Source organism: Nicotiana tabacum, chromosome 13 (genome assembly GCF_000715075.1).
Source record: "Nicotiana tabacum cultivar K326 chromosome 13, ASM71507v2, whole genome shotgun sequence".
In the NCBI taxonomy this organism is placed as follows: Eukaryota; Viridiplantae; Streptophyta; class Magnoliopsida; order Solanales; family Solanaceae; genus Nicotiana; species Nicotiana tabacum.
In genome coordinates, this window is record NC_134092.1 from 94,427,558 (window position 1) to 94,436,222 (window position 8,665).

At 37.1% G+C, this 8,665-nt stretch overlaps 1 pseudogene; it reads right to left on the reverse strand.

Annotated features, from left to right (window-relative positions):
- Nucleotides 1-1,204: 1,204 nt before the first annotated feature.
- On the reverse strand, nt 1,205-8,009 carry LOC142168237 (uncharacterized; annotated as a pseudogene).
- Between the last annotated feature and the right edge of the window lie 656 nt (nt 8,010-8,665).

Genomic DNA, 8,665 nt, shown 5'->3' on the forward strand with positions numbered 1-8,665 from the left:
CAAACCTATGAATTGATGTTGAGTTTTCTCTTAAAAATCACCTCTAGGCCGAGCTCTAATGGAAAGTTTATGAAAAAAAATGAAAGAATCCCATTTTTGGTCTGTTTTAAGGTTTGGGCGTCAGGCCTTCTTCGTGTTCGCGAAGGGCCTACCGCGTTCGCCAAGTGCAACAGCCTAAATGGCCTTTGCGTTCGCAAAGGCTGCTCCCCCCTGGCCTTCACGTTCGCAAGCCAATGCCCGCGTTCGCGTAGAAGAAACAATGATCCCCCTTCCCAGGTCACAAGCCTACGCATTCATGGGAAGGTGGTCGCATTCGCGAAGGGTAAGGCCCCCATTGCTCCACGTTCATGACCCTGCTACCGTGTTCGTGATGAAGAAAATCCCACCCAGCCCAGTTCACTCTTCGCGTTTGCGGGAGTGCCTTCACGAACGCGAAGAAGGGATTACCAGAAACCAGCAGAAGTTAAGAAAACCAGATTTTTCAAAGAACTAAGGTCCGTAGGCTATCTGAAACTCAGCCAAGCCCTCGGGGCTCCAAACCAAATATGCACACAAGTCCAAAAACCTCATACGAACTCGCCCGCATGATCAAAACACCAATTTAATGCCTAGAACTACGAATCAGACACCAAATCAAATGAAATTTTCAATAAAACTTTAGAACTTCTATTTTAACAACCGGACGTCCGAATCATGTCAAACCAACTCCGCTTCTCACGAAATTGGACAGACAAGTCATATATATAGTAATGGACCTATGCCGGTTCCGAAACCAAAATACAGAACCGGTATCAGCAAAGTGAAACACTGGTCAATTCTTTAAAGTCATTAAGCCTTTAAACTTCAAAATTTTGACAAAAAGCAATAACTCGAGCTAGGGACCTCCGAATTCGATTCCGGGCATACGCCCAGGTCCTAAATCACGATACAGACCCACAGGGACTGTTAAAATATGGATCCGGGTCCGTTTTCAGAAAATGTTGACCGATGTCAACTCAAATGGATTTTAAGATAAAATTTTGTATTTTTAACATAAAAGCCTTCTGGATTTTAAGGCAAAACACCCGGACTGCACACGCAAATCAAGGAAGGCTTAAGGAAACTATTGGAGGCTTTGAAACATAGAATTAAGGTTTAAAACTCTAGATGACCTATAAGCTCTCCACATTGTGCTTTCCTTACAAATACTTCACGTAAAGAGCAATTATGGATACACAACTTTCTTAAAGAGAAACACATCTTGGAGATTAAACCTCTCAAAATGGCCCAACATACAATATGCAAAAATCTTGCCAAAATCAACATCATTAGCATAAAGTCCCTTGATTTGATCAAAACCCATCAATTTAGAAGTCAGAGTAGAAACTAAGACATACCTTCTTGAAAGTGTATCCGCAACAACATTCTCTTTTCCTTGTTTGTAAGAAATTACATTAGGAAATGTTTCACTGAATTCAACCCACTTAGCATGCCTCCTACTAAGCTTACCTTGACTCTTCAAGTATTTCAAGGACTCATGGTCAGTTTTAATGACAAACTCTCTTGGCCACAAGTAATGTTGCCATGTGGCTAAAGCCCTTACCAAAGCATATAGCTCTTTGTCATAAGTGGAAAAGTTCAATGTGGCTACACTCAACTTCTCACTAAAGTAGGCAATAAGTTTAGAATTTTGCATCAAAACATCACATATTGCTTTGCCAGAAGCATCACATTCAATTTCAAAAGAATTAGAAAAATTAGGCAATTATAACAATGGAGCAGAACATAACTTTTCTTTCAACAAGTTAAAAGCGTCATCTTGTTCTTTTCCCCATGCAAAAATCTTATCCTTTTTAATAACTTCAGTTAAAGGAGAAGCAATGGTGCTAAAGTCTCTCACAAGCCTCTTATAAAAACTAACAAGTCCATGAAAACTCCTAACTTCAGTTACACTCTTAGGTTTAGGCCATTCTTTTATTACTTTGATTTTCTCTTCATCAACGTCAATTACTTTAGAACTAACCACAAAACCCAAGAAAATCACACGATCCACACAAAAAGTACATTTTTTAAGATTAGCAAATAAACGTTGCTTTCTAAGAACTTCAAAAACTTATTTTAGGTGTTCTACATGCTCTTCTAAAGTGTTAGAAAAGATCAAGATATCATCGAAGTACACCACAATAAATTTTCCATGAAAATCCTTAAAGATATGTTTCATTAATCTCATGAAAGTGCTAGGTGCATTAGTCAAGCCAAAAGGCATAACTAACCACTCATAAAGCCCATATTTGGTCTTAAAAGTAGTTTCCCATTCATCTCCAGGATTCATTCGAATCTGATGGTAACCACTTTTTAGATCAATTTTAGAAAAAAATTGGATCCATGTAATTGATCCAACATGTCATCAAGACGAGGAATAGGATGGCGATACTTTAACGTTATCTTGTTGATTGCTCTACAATCCACACACATCTTCCAAGTTCTATCCTTTTTGGGTACCAATAGGACGGGAACAGAGCAAGGGCTCATACTCTCTCTCACAAAGACTTTCTTAAGCAACTCCTCAACTTTCCTTTGAAGCTCTTTTGTCTCTTCTGGATTACTCCTATAAGCAAGTCTATTTGGAATTTGTGATCCAGGCACAAAATCAATTTGATGCTCAATTCCACGCAAAGGTGGAAATCCATTAGGAATATCTTCAGGAAAGACATCTTCAAAATCCTATAAAAGAGAAGAAATACTACTTGGCAAAGAAGAAGTTAGTAACTCAGAATTAATCAAAGCTTCTTTTATAAGTAAGTAGTATTACGGGCAACCCCCCTCTTCTTGCATTTAAACACTCTTTGGCTTTTATATAGAAACTCCCTTTTTTCCTTTCCTTAGCCTCTTTCCTCTCATCAAGACTTTCTATGTTTTCATTCAAACCCCTTTTTATCTCTTCTCTCAAATTGCTGCCCTCTCTCTCTTTCTCTCGGCCATCTTTTTTTTTTCTAACTCTTGACCTCCTTTGTTTTCTCTTTCCTCAAGCTTACTTTTTATCCCTCCCCTTGGTTTTCCCATTGTTTCCCTTAATCCCTTTTGATCTTCAAACACTTGAGAAGGAGATAAAGGTGCAAGAGTAAATTGCCTGCCATTTAGCTCAAGAGAATATCTATTCTTCCTTCTATCATGAAAAACATTTCTATCATATTGCCAAGGATGACCCAATAAGATATGGCAAGTTTGCATGGGGATTATGTCACAAAGAATACCATTCGCATATCTACCAACATTGAATGAAATCATGCATTGTTTGTTTACCTTTAGTTCACCACTATAATTTAACCATTGGAGCCTATAGGGAGTAGGGTGTTTCATGCATCCAAGTTCCAGCTTTTCCACAAAGTACGAACTCACCACATTAGCACAACTACCACTATCAATGATCATAGAATAAGTTTTCCCCTTTATCCCACACCTAGTATGGAATATATTCTTCCTTTGTTCTTCACTATTGCTTCCTAAATTGATAGTCATAATCCTTCTAACTACCCCAATCATTCCATCATTAGGTTGTTCTATATCATCTTCATCACTCACATCTCCCTCTTCTTCTTCCTCACTTTTTTCACTCTCATATCCTCCATCTTCTCTAAAAATGATGATTCTTCTACTAGGACATTCACGCATCATATTCCCCTTCCTTTACATTTATGACATTGAATAGAACTAGAAGGTGTAAAAGGTTTAGGGTTAAAGGTTTTACATCCCTCTTTGTTCTCAAATTTACCTTTATCCTTGTCTTCTTGAGGTCTATAAGAACTTTTTATCTCTTGATTCAGCCATGGCTTCTTGGAGATGGTGTTTGACTGACCTTTCCACGAGCTAGTTTGCTTTCTTTTATTTGGATTTTCTACCTTTACAGACATATCAACTAACTCATATATTGTTACATATTGTTGTAATTCTACTACATCAGCTATTTCTTTATTTAAACCATTTAAAAACCTAGCCATTGTAGTCTCTTATTCCTCCATACAATTAACTTGCATCATAGCCATATCCATAGCCTTAAAATACTCATCCACAGACATGAACTCTTGCTTCAATGTTTGAAGACGTTGTTGTAGCTCTCTTTGAAAGTGTGATGGTACGCATCTCTTTCTCATCACCCTCTTCATCTCAGCCCAAGTAGAAATTGGTGCTTTTCCTTCTTGCAATCTGTCCCTAGTAAGCTTTTTCTACCAAATAGCAGCATAGTCAGAAAACTCAACAACAACAAGTTTAACCTTCTTACCCGCAGAGTAGTTGTGACAGTCAAAGATGGCTTCAACCTTTCTCTCCCAATCAAGGTACAAGTCTGGATCCCTTGTTCCCTTGAAAGATGGCATCTTCATCTTTATACTACTTATATTATCATCTTCTACTCTACCTCTTTGTCCCCTTCTATCTCTTCCCACCCTATAAAAATCAATATCATTAAAATTATCTATAGGGTTTTCTTGATTTACAATGGGAGCAATGGGTACATTTCTCCTAATTTGGGGCCTAACATTATTTTTCCTTCTAAGTTCAGCTATTGTATCATTTTGCTCGGCAATGGTGTCCCTCATCTCTTGGAGTTGCAAATTCCACCTTTCAAATTGTTGATGCATAGCTTGCAAGGTAAAATCATTTCTTCCTTTGATTTTGGCTTCTTGAAGAACCCTTCGTTCATCATCACTACCTGTACGTGACATCTTAAATAATTAAACTGTATCAAACAGATTGACTTTTCTCTCAATTGTTCTCACACACACTTTGTATTTTTTCCTCTCGAAATAACCTTTGAACAAAATACTTTGTAGATTTATAATTAAACCCAACTCATATAAAGTTCTTAGTAGTAAAATATAGATTTTTAGAGAATAAATGAAAGAAGAACCAAATCCTAGTCAGTTGAAACAAGACACGAACAAAAAGGAAAGGATTATATATTTAGATTAGAAAGAGTATGAAAATTTGAATTTTTTTTCTTATCTTTGAAATCTGAGATTCCGTCTTCTTGTTTCCTTTGATAATTTTTGGAAATAAATTAGATACAAAAGAAAGTTCCTGGAGAGCAAGCAATTCTTTTTTTTTTAAACTGATTTTTTTGCTCTTAGTATTCAACAAATGCCCAGAATTATCAAGAACGAAATCTTGATAGAAACGCTCTGATACCACTTAATAACAACAAGGTCGGGAATCCAAATTAGAGTAAGAAGTTGAGAACTAAATACGGAAGCAATAACAATAAGGAATTGAACAATTAGAATTAAAGTGCAGAAAATAAAGGATATGAAACAATTCAAGGAAAGAATTCCAAGACCTTCCAAGAACGCAAGTTCTATAGCCTTGACAAGATCCAAGCAACAACATTTTGATTTATTGACGAAATCAAACGCCTTTACTTAAAATTAAATTAAAATAATAGATTCGGATATTGACCGCTTTACGAGTAACTTGAGACAGCAATTAATAACTCGTATTAATCGCCTTTTAAGAATACCATAAAGTAATCATACCTTGAACTATGAACTAGTAAAGTTTGAAAGATAAATCTCAAAGCATAAGTAACAAAGGTTCAAAAGAACTCTCAAAGTATAATATTCTTAATCAATAATGAAGTCCTCAATGAATGAGAAGAAATCCTTATTTATAGGAGTAAAAGTCCTTAAAATTAGGTAGGGTGGCTGCTAAGGCATAAAAAGTCATTAACATTAGGTAGGGTGGTTGATAATGAATAAGAAAAGTCATTAAAATTAGGTAGGGTGGGCGACTAAATCCCTTTGGGGCAGTTTTGGACCTTAAAACTACTAGTTTGGGCCATTGGTTTGGACTCCAATTGGGCTCCTTTTCAAACACCCCCTTTTGGACTTCTTTTAAGCTCATTTTGAGCTCTTCTGGGTGCCCATTTGCTAGATTTTAAGGGCCGAGTTCGGAACTTAATCTTCCTCCTCTTAGACTTCAATTTGGGCCACCAAATAATTATAAAACTTGTACAATTCATCTCCTTTGGGCTTGAGCTTGTCCTCTACAATTAAAACCTTCTTTATTTGCCATTGAAGTCCAGCAACCTTAGTCTGCAACTCTTTAACTTGAGATCTTGTAAATGGCCTTCTTGGAGCTTCCAAAACTCTATCCTTGTCCTTGATGCTATCACCAAGGAACTCCCCCCAAAACAAGCATTGTGATCATTTAATTGAGTTAGTACCAGGTTCAAAACATGTTAACCAACGCCTATACAAATACTCCTATGACCAAAAAATATCATTAAGGAGATGGTCAAGGAAATATTGGAGACCAGAATCATTTCAACCACTAATTTTGGTAAAGAAGAAGGATTCAACTTGGAGGTTTCATGTGGACTATCATAGGTTTAATGACATTACAATAAAAAATAAATACATAATCCGGTAGTGGAAGATCTATTGGATGAACGAAAAGGGGCTAGTTTTTTCCCAAAGTTAGATTTGATATCCGGATATCATCAAATAAGAATGCGACATGGAGATGAATTCCAAATTTCTTTTTGCACACATCATGGACTTTAGGAATTCAAAGTGATGCACTTTGGGCTCACCGGCGCACCAGCCTTATTTCAATCATTGATGCCTGACGTATTTGGCCCATACGTAAGGAGGTTTGTCCTTTTTTCGATAATATTTTGATTTACAACATTAATTTGGAGGAACATCTTCAATATTTAGAAGTTGTATTTTAAACTTTGAGGGTGAATAAATTATTTGCCAAGATGTCCAAGTGCAGTTTTACTGAGGCCCAAGTAGAATACCTAGGCTATGTTATCTCTAGAGATGGCGTTAGCATAGATTCATCAAAAATGGAAGCAATAGTTATTTGGCCTTATCCTTCTACAGTTAGGGAGTTATGAGGCTTCCTTGGTCTTACAGAGTATTATTGGTGGTTCATTAATTGGTTTGCAATAATTAGTAAACCGTTAACAAATTTTCTTAAGAAATGAGGGTTCAATTAGAATGATCATGTAACCGTAGTTTTTAATAAATTGGAAAATGCTATGGTGAGAGCCCCCTATTTTAGCTCTTCCTGATTTTTCAGTTCCTTTCAAAGTGGAGGTGGATATAAGTGGCATTGGCGTAGGGCCTGTGCTAGTGTAGAAAAATAAAGTCATCAAAAGCCAAACATTTCCAATAAAAGTTGCGGCCCAAAAACCAAGCCTTGAGACTCTAAAAAGTAATAAATTTGTGCTAATAAAGTACCATCCTTGGTATCAATGCAAGCTAAAAACATTGAATGCCATGGAAGGATGTGATAAAATTGGTGACGATGGGGTGGAGGAAGGAGAACAAGCTATTGAGTAGGGAGAAGTGGAACAAGCAGAAGTCTCCTTATGTGCTTTATTGGGCATTGGCCAGACCCCAAAAATAATTAAGGTTATAGGATGGGTCAAGAAATCACCGATGATAGCGTTAATTAATAGCGGGTCAATATATAGTTTCATGCATACAAACGTGGTCAAACAATTAAAAATTCGGATAGACCCTTAGAGAGAAATATGAAGGTGAGGGTGGCCAACAGAGAGTTGATACCGATGCTGTCTTTCTTGAGTTTTGGTAATGGAATACTGTATGGTTTCATTTCTTTGCCTAATCATATCTTCACATCCTCCCAGTGTATCTGATGTGATGATATTAGCCTCATGTATTCGATTTTCCAAACATTGTCTCTTTTGTTGATTATCTTGATAACCATTAAGCCACCCAACCGATTTTTGTCTCCCAAATGTCTTAGATCCTATACCAAAGGATTCATATTGATCATTGAAATAAACAGTCAAAATTCACAATTAGGTGCACACATCTATTTTCTCCCAAACCTGCATGTGCCGCATTTTCCCCTTGTGGTGGTTCATCATCGCCAGCCAAAATCTTTTGTCCCACATATTCTTCAAGATTGGCAATTGGTAGAAGTGGTTCTTCATTGCCACCTAAGTCATCTACATTGATCGTTATACCATCAAATAAAGCAGCGTTGAGGGGTCCCGCCATTGGAAGTTGCACTTCCACATGTGGTTCATAGGGTGGTGGGGCTGGTTCTAGATTTTAGGTGACGAAAAAAAGTTTAAATGGTTTGGTCCCGCTTGTGCTTCAAGATGGGCTACTAGTATAACTAGTTCATCATTGCCATCCAAATCATCTACATCAATCAAAATTCCATAAAATTAAGTAGTTAAGGGGGCCATACATTAGAACTTGGACTTCAAGATTTACTTCAGGCGACAGTAGTGGAGAATGATGTTTCCAGCCCGGGTGAGTTGTGCGATGTGAAAACAATCTAGAAGCTGCTTAAACTGGACCAGTTCATAGTGGTAGACCAATTGACTATGGCTGAGACTAAGATGATAGGTGATGGGCCTCCAAAGCAAATAAAGAACGTGTTAGAACAGTTTTTGACACTTTTCAAGAGCCCAAGGAACTCCCCCAAAACAAGGATAGTGATCATTCAATTGGGTTGGTACCGGGTTCAAAACTTGTTAACCAACAACTATACAAATACTCCTATGACCAAAACATATCATTAAAATGTCGCGACCCAAAATCTCACATGTCGTGATGGCACCTATCACAATACTAGGCAAGTCGACATTCACAATAAACCCACGCATCTTTTTAAATTTGGAAAAACATTGCAATATAGCTTGAAA